This window comes from Hyperolius riggenbachi, chromosome 4 (assembly GCF_040937935.1).
Source record: "Hyperolius riggenbachi isolate aHypRig1 chromosome 4, aHypRig1.pri, whole genome shotgun sequence".
NCBI lineage: Eukaryota > Metazoa > Chordata > Amphibia > Anura > Hyperoliidae > Hyperolius > Hyperolius riggenbachi.
This window is the reverse complement of record NC_090649.1, coordinates 155,720,969-155,735,934: the sequence shown is the minus strand read 5'-3', so window position 1 is coordinate 155,735,934 and position 14,966 is coordinate 155,720,969. Positions and strand designations below refer to the sequence as shown.

At 43.1% G+C, this 14,966-nt stretch overlaps 2 protein-coding genes across 16 annotated transcripts in view; one reads left to right on the top strand and one right to left on the bottom strand.

Annotated features, from left to right (window-relative positions):
• The window catches only part of MED12L (mediator complex subunit 12L), a 742,320-nt gene that overhangs the window by 283,516 nt on the left and 443,838 nt on the right, over window positions 1-14,966 (bottom strand). The gene's annotated exons all lie outside the window — the stretch shown is intronic.
• The window catches only part of P2RY14 (purinergic receptor P2Y14), a 65,038-nt gene continuing 54,233 nt past the window's right edge, over window positions 4,162-14,966 (top strand). For all 3 annotated transcript variants that reach the window (XM_068280831.1, XM_068280829.1, XM_068280828.1), the window contains exon 1: window positions 4,162-4,237. The gene's annotated coding sequence lies outside the window, so the exon portion shown is untranslated. The remainder of the gene's footprint in view (window positions 4,238-14,966) is intronic.

Here is a 14,966-nt window from a genome sequence, read left to right as displayed (position 1 = left end):
TCCCATTGTTACAGCAAATGGGAGTGGCAATGGGCTCACGGTTTGCACCGCAGTACGCAAATTTCTTCATGGCAAAGATTGAAGAAGAATACCTGAATACTTGTCATATAAAACCCATGGCCTACTTCCGTGTTATCGACGACATCTTGATCATCTGGTCTGCAAGTGAGGAGGATCTTATCCAATTTCACAGGAACTTCAATGCCTTCCATCCCACAATCAAACTGAAATTGAGCTACTCTCACAGGGAGATTAACTTTCTTGACACCACCATATACATCAGAGAGAACAGCTTACAAACGTCCATGTACCGCAAACCGACGGATCGTCCCACATACCTCAGGTATGACAGTTTCCACCCCAAACATATAAAGAATTCCATAATTGACAGGCAGGCAATAAGATGCAATCGGATCTGTTCTGACAAGGATGACAAAGACAAACACCTGGATTACCTGAAGAAGAATTTCATAAAACAGGGATACAATCCTCTAATGGCTGAGACCCAAATCAAGAAAGCTAACAACATCCCTAGGACTTAGCACCTGGAGTACACGCAGAGCCAGGAAGAGAGCCGTGTCCCACTGGTAGTAACCTACAACCCACGCCTGGAAATCTTAAGAAAGATTGCAAAAGAACTTCATCCTGTTCTACACAAGGATCAGAGACTGAAAAAGATATTCCCTGAACCTCCCCTCCTAGCGTTCCGACAGCCACCCAATCTTAAACAGATGATAGTGAGGAGTGCCTTAACCACCTTAGCGGTATGGACGAGCTCAGCTCGTCCATTACCGCCAGAGGGTGCCGCTCAGGCCCTGCTGGGCCGATTTTGATGAAATAAAGAGCAGCACACGCAGCCGGCACTTTGCCAGCCGCGTGTGCTGCCCGATCGCCGCCGCTCTGCGGTGATCCGCCGCGAGCAGCGGCGAAAGAGGGTCCCCCCAGCCGCCTGAGCCCTGCGCAGCCGGAACAAATAGTTCCGGCCAGCGCTAAGGGCTGGATCGGAGGCGGCTGACGTCAGGACGTCGGCTGACGTCCATGACGTCACTCCGCTCGTCGCCATGGCGACAGGAGAAGCCAAACACGGAAGGCTGCTCATTGCGGCCTTCCGTGTTACTTTTGGCCGCCGGAGGCGATCAGAAGAACGCCTCCGGAGCGCCATCTAGTGGGCTTTCATGCAGCCAACTTTCAGTTGGCTGCATGAAATAGTTTTTTTTTTATTTAAAAAAAACCCTCATGCAGCCGCCCTGGCGATCTTAATAGAACGCCAGGGTGGTTAAATAGGCAAGAACAGAATGGAACATTCCCCTGCTGAGGGAAAAAGTGTGGGACCTGTAAACACATCCATTCCACTGACAGGATACTAATACCAGGTACACAACAGGAATACAAAGTACAAGGCACCTTTTCCTGCGACTCATCTAATGTGGTATACGTGATCATGTGTGCAAAATGCCCCAAAGGAATTTATGTGGGAGAAACAAGTCAACCACTGCGTGATCGCATGACACACCACAGATCCACTATTAACAGCAGGAAAAAGGATATTGCAAAATATACTGATCTCCCAATACCAACACACTTTTGTTTACCTGGACACAGTTTAAGCGATTTTCGCGTCACTGTATTAATGGGTGGCTTCAAATCGAGAAACATGAGACTAACACAAGAAACTAAGTTTATACATTGGTTCAAAACTGTAGAAGATGGTTTAAACAAGGACTCTAACTTCTTGTGCTGGTACGATGGGTTTTAAATGCCACAATTCTTTTAATTTAAATTTTTCTATCTTTTCATTCATTTTTGTGCCATATGCTGTGTAAGATGGAATTCACTCTCACTATTCATTTTATTTGCTTTCAGGTGCTGGCTTTAAATGCCACAATTCTCTTAAAGTGAACCGAGCACCTTTTTTTCACTCAGGACATTTCTATAGCACATGAAAAATGTATGCCGACTATCTGTTTCATTATTAAAATAAACTTTAATTTTACCTTGTATTTTACATTCAAAGTTGTTAAATTGGCCTGTTTGAGCAGACCTGCCGACCGTCCCCATCCGCAGAAAGTTCAGTAACCTCTAATTGTTTTATTGCGCTAATTACCAAGAGGTAAACCATGCCTTTCATCAGCAAAGAGGGTGAATAATAAGGAGTGTGTTTTCAAAGCCATGCTTTGAAAACACACTCCTAATTATTCACCCTCTTTGCTGATGAAAGGCATGGTTTACCTCTTGGTAATTAGCGCAATAAAACAATTAGAGGTTACTGAACTTTCTGCGGATGGGGACGGTCGGCAGGTCTGCTCAAACAGGCCAATTTAACAACTTTGAATGTAAAATACAAGGTAAAATTAAAGTTTATTTTAATAATGAAACAGATAGTCGGCATACATTTTTCATGTGCTATAGAAATGTCCTGAGTGAAAAAAAGGTGCTCGGTACACTTTAAGCTTCGAATTAATGGTGCATGTAACCAGGGCAGTTACCATTTGAATTCGGAATTTACGATGTCTCTTCATCACTAGAGTCTGCTTTATGTCATGTTGAGGATTCTATTGATCTTATCAATTTAGATAGGATGCCTGGGAAAGCCTCCTCAGTAACAGTTAAGGCATCTAATTACATTTATGTTTGCTAAAGAATGTTGCTCCTCTGTATGTCAGTGTATATAAGCTGTGTTTTTCAGTTTTGGTCAGGAACCAGTCCGACGAAGGCTTTTTATAAGTCGAAAGCTCACTGTTTGTCCATCTCTAAGTTAGCCAATAAATGGTATCATCCTGATTCAAAACTTCTTGCTTATACAAAAGGAAGTAAGCTAAAAGGAAAAAGAAATGGAAGTGTAGAAAATGCAGTCAGAACGACTAATTACATCTTTTTCAACAGTTCCATGAGTCAGATCAAATCTGGAGAGTATTCTTGTGTCATCACTGAAATCTGGGGTGGGATGAAAATTTGGTATTTGCCTATAAATTCGTCCTGGTTGTCCTAACTGTTGGTGGAGGATGTGCACTGGCATGTTTGCCTAAATATTATTACACCAAAAGGAGTCCCTCTTTCTCATTTCAAAAAAACTGGAAGTGTGCATCTAACAGCCTTGAAGGCCTTTTAAATTTGGATCCATACGTACAGTTTGATTCCAGAAATCTGGAGATTTCACTTAGACCAAATCAAACAATGGGGGTCATGTAAAATTTATATTTGCAGAGTCTGCAGGTAAAATAAGAGGCATCCCTGCTACTGAAGTAATGCTGGCTGACCAAGATCCCAGATCAATAAATGTTTTAGTTTTTTCTCAAGAGATGTTTTCTCACCACCTAGCAAGTGAAGTTATTTCAGGTAAAAATGAGCTTATTCTGACTTTTCATGCACCTTGCCACTGAGCAGAGAGTGGGCAAAGCTTTTAAGTCAGGCAGAAAAGTCCTTGTTGCAGCCCATTGAGCCTTTCAACTGATCTACTACTAAGGTAGCCAGCTCATGCCTGGGCTGCCCCTTGACTGGCAAGGTGCCATTCACTTTGATAGTAATGAAATGTGGTGTCATAAAAATAAGAGACTGGGTGCATTTTAATGTAGTGCGCGCTTCACTTACATGGAATATATGCCCACCCTGCAGCACACACCACTGCAGGCAGCAGTAGTACTACTGAGTGGTGTGGACTCCTCCATACCGCTAGTAGTTGGAGCGGCCCTTACTGTTCACTAGGATGATGGGAAGTACCGGGATATAATGGGCATTACAAATGTTTAGCACTCCCCAACAAACCTATACATGCTAAATTATTATGACTCAGCTCACACCATCTGCACATCGGGCCCAATTTACATGTGCACAAGAAAGATTACCTTGCAAATAATGTCATTAGTTTCATGATGATCTGCATTCAATTAAGTCCCGATAATAAAACAAAAAGAAAGCACAGTAACAGACTACTCCATTACATTTCCCAATTAAACTTAATTAGCTCAAACTGATTTGACTATTACAGTGAATTGTTCCTGCAGGTATCTGGCCATTAGTGAATCACAATGAGTAAACAGTAGAGTTATTATACTCGGTCTCATGTACTATATTCATGGTTTGTACAGTGTAGCCACAACAACAATGAACAAAAGGGGAGGGCTGGGGCTCCAGTCAGACACTGTAGCTGCATTTCATAGATGAGATCTCTCTCAGATCTGCGAAGGGCAACCATACACCTGCCTGGGGATCACAATGACTGATGACCACACCAGAACAGGTAAAACGCCTCATTTTTTAAAAATTAATCTTATTTATATTAAGGAATAGAAGAAACACTTATCTTAAAAAAAACTACCCATTTAATGCAGTAGAAAACTGGATCTTCTTAAATTACTTCACTATTTTAGCTCTAAAGCATTATCAATCAGATTCTGTTACTCGTTTAATAAATTGTGGGTCAAAAAAGAAACATAATGAGATTAAAAAAATAAACCCTTCATATCCATTATTTACCTCTCATCCAAACATGGAAAGAAATATTTCAACAAACTTGTTATTTGAGCTATATTGTATTGCCATCTAGTGGTTATGCTTTGAACCGCTACGATCTTATGGAAAATAATGATAAAAATGATATGCAAAAATGGGAAACAAGAATCTGCCTAAAAAAAGGTAATTATAACACTAACATTTCAAACAGTGTTCTGAATAAAAAGGAAGCTGTATTTTCTGTGGCCCTGATGAATGGAATGTATGTTGTATGTTCTTTTTATCTGTGTTATTATTATGCGTTTATAAGTGACATTAACTGTCCCTCAGAAGAGCTCAAAAAATAAAGAATAGACAATTTCCTACATCTAATTATGGTAGATATTGGAAATAAAATGAGTAACATGGAAAGGTCTTACTTTATAGCATTATATACCCCTCTTCATAAAAAATGAGTTTTCTAAAAAAAATACGTTTTTTTCATCTTATCTACAAATTGCCTTTTCAGCACCCAAGATTTGAAAAAGTACCAAAAAGTATAAGAAAACTAATGTCAAACATTATCACTTGGAATAACATATTTTGAGTATTTCTTTGTGATATTCAATTAATCTTTTCTCCTGAGGTTTCTCCTAGGTAATACTTTCATACCTAGTCAATAAAATGTCTTAAAAAAAAGAGCAGGTAATAGTCTAGTGCCTAGGTTCTCAACATCAATCTATTTTGATTGTTGGATCAGTTATGATGATATTATGCCTGGAAAGTCTTCGCAATGTTTGAAAACAGCTTTATTAAATAAGGCCCAACAGTGATTAAGAAAGCAATAGTATCAGGTGACAGGTAGATAGTATAGTATATAATACAGTATGTTTTGTATCATTCAACTGTTTAAAAGGGTTCTGTGGAGGCTTTAAAAAAACAGACACTTACCTGGAGCTTCTATCAGCCCCCTGCAGCTGTCATGTCTTGCGTTGTCCTCCTACGAGCCTCCGTTCCCTGCCGCCGGTCTGGTCTAATTATACGTCTAACAAGACGAATAATGCTCACTCCCGCTCGCGTCTCCGTGTGCTTACTGCGCATGTGCAGTACGAGTATTTCTCGTACCACGCCTGCGCAGTAAGCTCCTGATGACGTGCACGGGAGCGAGCACATGCGCGGCCATGTCTGCAAAGCTGCAGTCTACATAGATCAATAATTAGACCGGGACCGGCGGCGGGGAATGGATGATCGTAGGAGGACGGCGCGGGACATTAGAGCTACAGGGGGCCAATAGAAGCCCCAGGTAAGTTTCAGGTTTTTTTAAGGCTCCACACAACCCCTTTAAGGACTGCCAATAGTTAAAACTATGCTGCATTTGTGGCTGCCTAATGCTGGATACACACGTTGAGATTTCGCGTTCGATTCCCAGGATCGAACAGATCAAATCGATTATTTCCAACATGCTCGATTCGGATTTTGATCGTTTCTGCCGTCGATTTAGCATACTTAACATGCAAATCGACGGCAGAAACGATCGGAATCCAAATCGAGCATGTTGGAAATAATCGATTCGATCCGTTCGATCCCGGGAATCGAACAGGAAATCTAAACGTGTGTATCCAGCATAAGCCTGATGCGGTGTCGTTTTAACACAAGTGGCTCCTGTGCACAGGACGCAATAGTGCATCCCCGCCAGAACAGATCTAAAGACATGGGCCTCACCACTGTGGTCACACATGATGTAAAGGTTGCCATACATCTATTGGAAATCATCCTAGCGCCCCCAGTCCCTGTCTGCTGGCCCTTTCACCCTATGTAATGTGTGACCCCCTTCCTGGGCTTGTAATAAATGTTGTAGGCTCAGCTGTCACGTGGGCGCAACTCCTAGGCCTCCGTCTGTGTCCAGTGTCTATTTTAATTGCTACTGTTAGCACCTGTACCACGTGATACCACATGTAGTGACGTCAATACAGGTGGTGGTGTCACATGGTACAGGCACTTGTGGTGGCAATTCAAAAAGATGCTGGAAACAGGAGGAGGTCAGAAGATGCCTGAGTGTAACAGGTGAGTCTGCACCTCTCACCACAGGCCTGGGGGGTACACATACACTTGGGAGGAGAAGGGCTGAGGCTCCATTGGTCTTTGGGAAATTCAAGCGCTGTAACCACCATGCACCTGACATATATTTTCCAGCATGCCTGATGGATCGTTTCAATTGATTCCAGCCAGAAATACATTTAAATGGAAGAATACAAGTGATAAAGTAGGAGTAAATGGCCGATTAATTGCTGCACAACTGTGTTGTCATGGTTTATCCAGATATCCCATAACTTCTTATGTTTTGCTGCTTGTTGCAGCAGCAAATATGAATGAGTTTTTATAATGTTGGGTTGGAATTAGGGCCACGTCGGCATCATCATTAGAGATGGCCCAAACTCTTCACTGGTGGACAGTTCCCAGCGAATTTCTGCTGTTTGCGTTCTCGGCGAACTGCGAACATTTAGCATTTTCGAATCACCCATACATCATTGTGGAGCAAAATTTTGCCCCCTTACCTTACAGTCAGCAGACACATGGCAGCCAATCAGCTAGTACCCCCTCCTGGACCCCCCACCACCCTATTAAAAAGCATTTGTGGTGACCATACTGGATTGATTCTCTGCTGGCTGCTGTTAGTGAGACTAGGGTCAGACTTGCTGCAGATAGGTAGGGAAAGTATTAGCTAGGCCTGTGTTCTTGTTCCTCACTGACTACTTGCTGAAAGCACCCCAAATAGCCCTTTTGAGGGCTAGTACATCGGTCTCCTGTTTTTTATTTTGTGTGTGACACGCCACAGCTCGCTGACACCCATAGCTGTGCACACTACTGCTATTGTGGCCACATTAAGTTGTAGGCACAGTACCACACCAGTGCTTTTTTTTCCACTGTATTCCGATAGAACTATTGCATTTCTCTGTGTGTGACACTCCACAGCCCGTTGACACCCATAGCTGTGCACACTACTGCTATTGTGGTCACATTAAGTTGCAGGCACAGTACCACTCCAGTGCATTATTTATAGGACTGTACTGTGATTTCTGCCCTTAAGGGATTAAAAGCCGACTCTGCGTCAACTCCGTAATTTTTGGTGGGACTTTTGGCATGGATCTCCCTCCGGCATGCCACAGTCCAGGTGTTAGACCACTTAAAACAACTTTTCGATCACTTTTGTGGCCAAACACAGTCCCTGTAGGTTTTAAAATTCGGCTGGCCATTGAAGTCTATGGCGGTTTGCCAGGTTCACATATTTGTGAACATTTGCGGAAGTTCGCGTTTGCTATTTGAGAACCCAAAATTTGATGTTCGCAACATCTCTAATCATCATTCTAGAAATGAAGACAGTTTCAGCTCTCAGGATCTTAGATACTTAAAAAGCATACTTATAAGGCAGAAGTAATGGATATCCCATTTTCTGGTGTAGGAAATAAACTATTTGCTTTCAAAAACCTGTCAGTTGGAGACATGAGCAAATGATATGTACAAAGGATGGACTGGAAGATTGGCATTTAAGTCAATTAAGAAATAGTTCATACTGAAATGTAGCTATTCTATTGGACTTAAAGGACCTCTTTCGCGAATGAGGTAAAAAATAAAAAAGTGTTTTATGCATAAACTATTAAACATCCTTCTAAAATAGTGTAAAAAGCTTTTTTTAAAAATGAATGGTTTCATCAATACAACATGTAATGTAAACAGTGACGGATGACGGACTGTAAGGCTGATGCATTTGTTAGGGGTGTTTTTTTTTTTTGCTTTCATTTCTCAAATATAACTGCTGCCTACCTAGTTTTCATTGGTGTAATCTATTGCTGGCCGGAATCGCCGTTACAGCTGTTATAATAACAGCTCTGTATGTGTTTACATTGCTGCCTGGTAACCAGACTCTCGCCCTGTGCAGAGAGTCGGTCTGTGCAGAGAGTGGTCTGTGCAGAGAGTCATCTGTTATCAGCTGCTGGGAGAATCAGCCAGAATCAGCCCCATCTACACCATACGATTCTTTGTCCGATTTGATTCATTGATTTGATTCAATCCGACCTGTCCAATTCATTATTCGATTCAATTTGTTTCAAATTGAATCAAATCATGAATCGCACATGTCAGATTGAATCAAATCGAATCAATGAATCAAACTGAATCGAATCAGACAAAGAATCCTATGGTGTAGATGGGGCTGATTCTCCCAGCAGCTGATAACAGATGACTCTCTGCACAGACGACTTTCTGCACAGACGGACTCTCTGCACAGACTGGGAGTCTGGTTACCAGGCAACAATGTCCGGAGACACATACGGAGCCGTTATAACGGCGATTCCTGCCAGCAATGGATTACACCAATGAAAACTAGGTAGGCAGCAGTTATATTTGTGAAATGAAAGTAAAAAAAAACAAAAACCCTAACAAATGCATCAGCCTCACAGTCCGTTATCCGTCACTGTTACATTACATGTTGTATTGATGAAACCATTCATTTAAAAAAAAAAAAAACTTTTTACACTATTTTAGAAGGATGTTTAAAGCCAGTGGTTACCAATTTAAAAATAAAGTCAGATACTCACCTAGGGAGAGGGAAGACACGGTCCTAATGAGCCTTCCCTCTCCACTCCCGGTGCCCTCGGTGCTGCACTGGCTCTCCCGTTCGTGTCCGCCGCCGCAGGGACTTCGGAGGTCTTCGGGAGCACTCGGGCTTCCGAAAACGGGCCGCTCCATACTACGCACGCGCGAGTGCATCATAGAGGGCGCTCGCGCATGCGTAGTATGGAGCGGCCCGTCTCCGAAAGCTCCCTTCGGCTGTGAAAGTGGCAGTATTTGACCGAACTGGTCAAATACTGCCACGGGGGATCCTGCGCGGGACCGGGCACCGGGAGAGGGAAGGCTCATTAGGACCGAGCCTTCCCTCTCCTTAGGTGAGTATCTGACTTTTTTATTTTTAGAATGGTAAACATTCACTTTAATAGTTTATGCATAAACCACTTTTTATTTTTTTCCTCATTCGCGAAAGAGGTCCTTTAAAGAGACACTGAAGCGAGAATAAATCTCGCTTCAGAGCTTATATTCAGCTGGGGCATGTGTGCCCCTGCTAAAACGCTGCTATCGCACGGCTAAACGGGGGTCCCTTACCTCCCAAATCCCCCCTGCAAAATCTGTGACCAACTTGGTCGTAGATTTTGCTGCTGTTGAGGCAGGGCTAACGGCTGCAGCCCTGCCTCCAGTCGCGTCTATCAGCGGCGCATTGCCGCCTCTCCCCCACCCCTCTCAGCGAAGGAAGACTGAGAGGGGCGGGGAGAGGCGGGATACACGCTGCCTCACCAGGAAGAGATCCCCGGGACTCCACGAGGGGATTTGGGAGGTGATGGACCCCCGTTCAGCCGCGGGATAGCGGCGTTTTAGCAGGGGCACCCATGCCCCTGCTGAATATAAGCTCTGAAGCGAGATTTATTCTCGCCTCAGAGTCTCTTTAAGATGCACCTGTTGAAGTATACAGAGCTGAATTAATATTTCCCTAACAAATGGGGAGATACATTTCTTCTTACTCTTCATCACCCAAATTCTGAGCCTCCAAGTGCGGCATTCTCTCTTGACTTCAAAGGCAGTTTGCAATATGGGGACAGATTTCTTCTCCTTACTGCAAAGCACCCTTGTTTGATGTCAAGAGTAAAGGGCTCATCCCTATCTGTGCCCGATAGGCCATCTCCTTACTCCTTTAATAAAGGGCATCAAGATATCCATCCCCCTCTCTTCTATGCAAAGGATTCCCACTTGTCAGATTAATGGACTATTGAAAGCTCTGATGGGAAATACAAATATACTTTTGCTGAGGCTCCCGTCTCACTGCAACCTGCTGCAAAATGGAACAAAAATGGCACACCAGTAAAAACATCTTTGACTTTCCAAACAACTATAACACTTAAAAAAAACCTGTGCTGAAAAAAAGTACCCCTGGGGGGTATTCACCTCAGTAGGGTTCAAGCCTCTGGACCCTATTGAGGCTTCCCCCGTCCTCCTGTGTCCCACGGCAGTCTCGCTGCAGCCCCCGGAATGCACAGGCGACAAATTCGACAGCCTGTGCAATATTTACCTTTTCGGGCTCCAGCGGGGGGCGCTGTTGCGGCTCTACTTACGGAGATAGGCGAAAATAGCCGATCTCCATCGGGTCCACTCTACTGCGCAGGCGCAGGAGACTTGCGTCTGCGCAGTAGAGTGGCCCAACGGAGATCGGCTATTTTCGCCTACCTCTGTGGGAAGAGCGGATACTGCGGGTGTGCTGGAGCCCAAGAGGTAAATATTTACATCCCCGCGCTCCGGGAGGATTTTCGCAGCTGTTGTGGGACCGAGGAGGACGGAGGAAACCTCAATTTGACCCAAGGCTTCCCCCACCCGAGGTGAGTACCCCCCAGGGGAGTTTTTTTATTACAGATTTTCTTTAAGTGAAATCAGTGGAAATTCAAAGATGTTTCTACTGGGGTTCCCTTTAGTTTAGTTTTACTTTAAGATCCAGTGAGACAGGGTTCAAAAGCTGTCAGAGCTTTCCATTGGTCCATTGATGATGACAGTGAGAATAGTCAGAAAGAAAGCATACTAATGGGTCATATCAATAAACACGTGTAAAATAGGGGGTGGCTGTATCTGCCACTTCTCTATATGAATCTATTTTGTCTGGACCAGGACAAAATAGTTGTCATTGCTTATCCCCCGACACTACTGAGTAAAGATACAGCGTGGAGTGCAGCTATCCCCCAATGTCCTGGTGTCACACACTCGACAGATTGGGTCGCAAATACAAAGTAGGTAGGCTCACTCTGTGTGATATAAATGTGGCACACAGCATAAGTCGTGGTGTTGCCGCTACTTCAGGCCCAAACAAATAGACATGAACTGGAGTAACAATTAACAACTTAAGGGGTGCTCCTAACCATATACAGGTCTGGCTTGGGCTATATCTATGCTGGGGGATTTTTTTTGTAAGATTTGGTGGGGGGGTTGTACATATACTGTATATAGCAGTGCATTGAGGTATAGCACCTACTGGCAAAGCCCTTCAGAGTGAAACATGTTGAGGATTATGTGTTGTTAGGGTCACTGTATATAGTTATGAGCACTATGTACAGGTTTCCTTTGACCATGATTTCCTTGTCCTTAATAATGGACAATATTTTGCAAGGACTGGGATTTTTCAGCCTGATGTCAAGAACCAGGTGAGTGCTCACTGTTCTTCCCCACAATGGCAGGTTCAGGTGTTTTAAGGAATACCAAATTCCATGATTGTCACTAGATTAATTCTAAAATGAATTTGGGTGCACTGTTCATCAAACAAGGTACTGCTGTCATGGATGCAATTAAAATATTTGATTAATCTGCCATGTCTGGAAAATAATAGTCAGATGCACACTGTAATGTAAGGCTTGTGTAGCATTGATATATATTTTGTTAATTTTACAATCAAGTTTACCTTTCCTCTAAAGTATGACCTTATGCTCAGTACACATGATCCAATTTCCCATGAGATTGATGGGTAATCTGACAGGAAACTGAATCGTGTGTACATGTCCAAACTGCTCCCGATCGATAATGGAAAAGATCTTCTGATGATAACTTCCCACAACCGATCCCGTTATCTATCAGAAGCCGATCAGACATGTTGGAAACAATCAGTTTGATCCCACTGATCCAACAGGAAGTTGCACCGCGTGTACCAGGCATATACACCATGCAATTTCCTGTCAGATAGATGGGTGGAATCAGAGCCGGGACAAGGTCCTCAAGGCTGAGACACCAAATTGCGCCCCTCCATCCCTCCCACCCCAGCCATCACACGCTGATTGCCATTAGACTAAGAGGCGCCCCCCCCAACACCCTAATCTCTAGTTATCTATCCCCTTCTATCAGCCATGTATCCCCTTTTCTTATTTCTATCTTCAAACACAATAGGGGAATGATAGCTGAGTGAGTTGTGTGCCCCCTCCTACACTGCGCCCTGAGGCTGGAGCCTCTCTCGCCTCTGCCTCAGCCCGGCCCTGGGTGGAATTGACTATTTCCAACAGGTCTAATATGATAGCCGATCATTTCTCTGATTGAATTTCTAATCACTTCTATACAAAATCAAAAAGAAAAACTATCCGAATTCAGATCGGACCTGTTGGAAGTAATTGATTTGGGCCGTCTATCTGACAGGAAATTAGACATTATGATCCAGGTGACTGCCAAGCAGACTGCAGTCTCTCTTCCAGCTCCCATACTAATCTGCTAATCTCCCCTGACTCCTTTATGAGAAGAGCAGGGGAAGGAAAGTTCAGCACTATATACATGTATGACAAAAGCACAAATAGTGAAATCCAGATGCAGACAACATGTCTGGGTAAGTACGCCATTATTTTTATCGTACACATATCTATAGTGCAGACAGGTTTTCAATACTGAACAGTGAAACTAAGATAATGAAATAAAAAAATATACCGTATATATCACACATTAGCTAATGCCCTGTCCTAACTACAGGTTTCTATTTTACATTATAAATACAAAAAAATCAACACATAGTCAGGAAGTCTCTTATAGATTTGTTTTAAGCACATACCATATTCTATCCGGAAGAATTTAATGCAGCCTCCAGAATACATTTCTGCTTCTCTTCTCTGAACATTGCTCATTAATAGTTTACTCCTTGTGATATACAGTATGTAGTTTTATAATATTTTTGCACAGGAACTTAAACTTGTGTGGGCTCACTCATTATTCATGGCAGGTTTATAACATTCATAAATATGCCCTTTTCAGACATTGCTGCATATAGCAACTCTACAGAATGGAGATTTCAGTTTATTTAAACACCTACCGGTAGATCCCTCTATGGAAGCTTGAAGTGCTGCAATGCTCAGCAGTGTATGATCTCCTTTCGCCACTAGTTGGCTGCTTGTGTCAGCTCAAAGAACTTTATTTTTATTACTGGTTAAATTGCCTCAGGCCAGGTGATAATTGTTGACATTACTGTATATGATACACAGCGTGCAAAGACAGGACAGTGAATCTCACATTCAATCAGTAGTAGGCCTCTTTTCCAGGGGCAGTTGAACTGAATGCTCAGCAAGCAGTTACCAGGCAGCAGTGAGCAGTTATCAGGCAGCAGTGAGCAGTTACCAGACAGCAGCAAGCAGTTGTGAGAATTTGAGAGGCTTTTCACTGCCTATCAACTGCTTGTGGAAAATAGCCTTAGGGCTCATTTCCACAGGCAGTTGATCTGTGTGCTCAGCAAACAGTAACCAGGCAGCAGCAAGCAGTTACCAGGCAGCAGTAAGCAGTCACCAGGCAACTAAGCAGGGCCCTAAGGGCCCTTTTCCACGAGCAGTTGATAGACAGTGAAAACACTGTCAAACTCTTACAACTGCTTGCTGCTGCCTGGAAACTGCTTGTTGCTGCCTGGTAACTGCTTGCTGCTGCCTGGTAACTCCTTGCTGAGCACACAGTTCAGCCACCTGTGGCAAAGGGCCCTAAAGGTGCTGGATGTGCAGCCTTGCTTTTAGGGGCATAAAAAGATGACTTGCATGTTTGGAGGTGATGCATCATGGGTAAACACAGTTGCTCCCTTACCGCTGAATTATCACAAATACATTCTGTTTTAAAGCGGACCCAAACTAAACACTATTATAAGTTAGAAAATAGATTTTTATTTCTGAAATGTTGTATTTTTAATGTGGGTCCACTTTAAGAAGGCAACATTACATTTAGCTTTGCCACCTAATAAAAATATGGCAAACTGATCAATCTCTCTCTGATCTGAATCTGATCAGAGAGAGAATTCTCCCCATGCACTTCACTCAGATTTTCAAAAGATTTCACCATAAATCTATTGGAAATCTATGGAACCGCAACATTGAAGTTCAATAGATTTTTAGATGGACAGTTGATCTACTGCTATACCCCCGCCCCCTCTGATCGCCCAACATTTTCTGTCTAGTCTGACAGAAATTTTGATTATCTTTTTAATACCATTGGATCGAAATTACAATCGACGCCCTATAGATTTCTTGCAAATTCGATCAGCTTGATCAAATCTACAGGAAAAGATTAATGAGGGGACTCTAAAGTGTAAAGCTGGCCATACATTACTTGATGTACAGCCAGATCAACCATTAGATAGATCCCTGTATGATTGAATTTAAATAGAGAGGGATCTGGAGGAGGTTAGGTGGGGGGTAAACTTATACTCTAGGGGGGGACATTGGGGGTCAGTCAGTTGTCGCTATACCGAAGGCACCCGGTTGAGCCCTTGCGACTAATCTTGATTGATCCATTAGACTGATTTCAGATGGAATCGATCAAATGATCGATTGTGCAGCCATGCTGCAGCACCAATTTTATAAGATTATAATAATAATTCATTTTTTTTGTATAGCGCTTTTCTCCTGTCGGCCTCAAATGTGCTTGTGAGGCAGCTACTAGAGCACACTCAGTAGGCAGTATGCAGTGTTAGGGAGTCTTGCCCCAGGTCTCATACTGAATAGGTG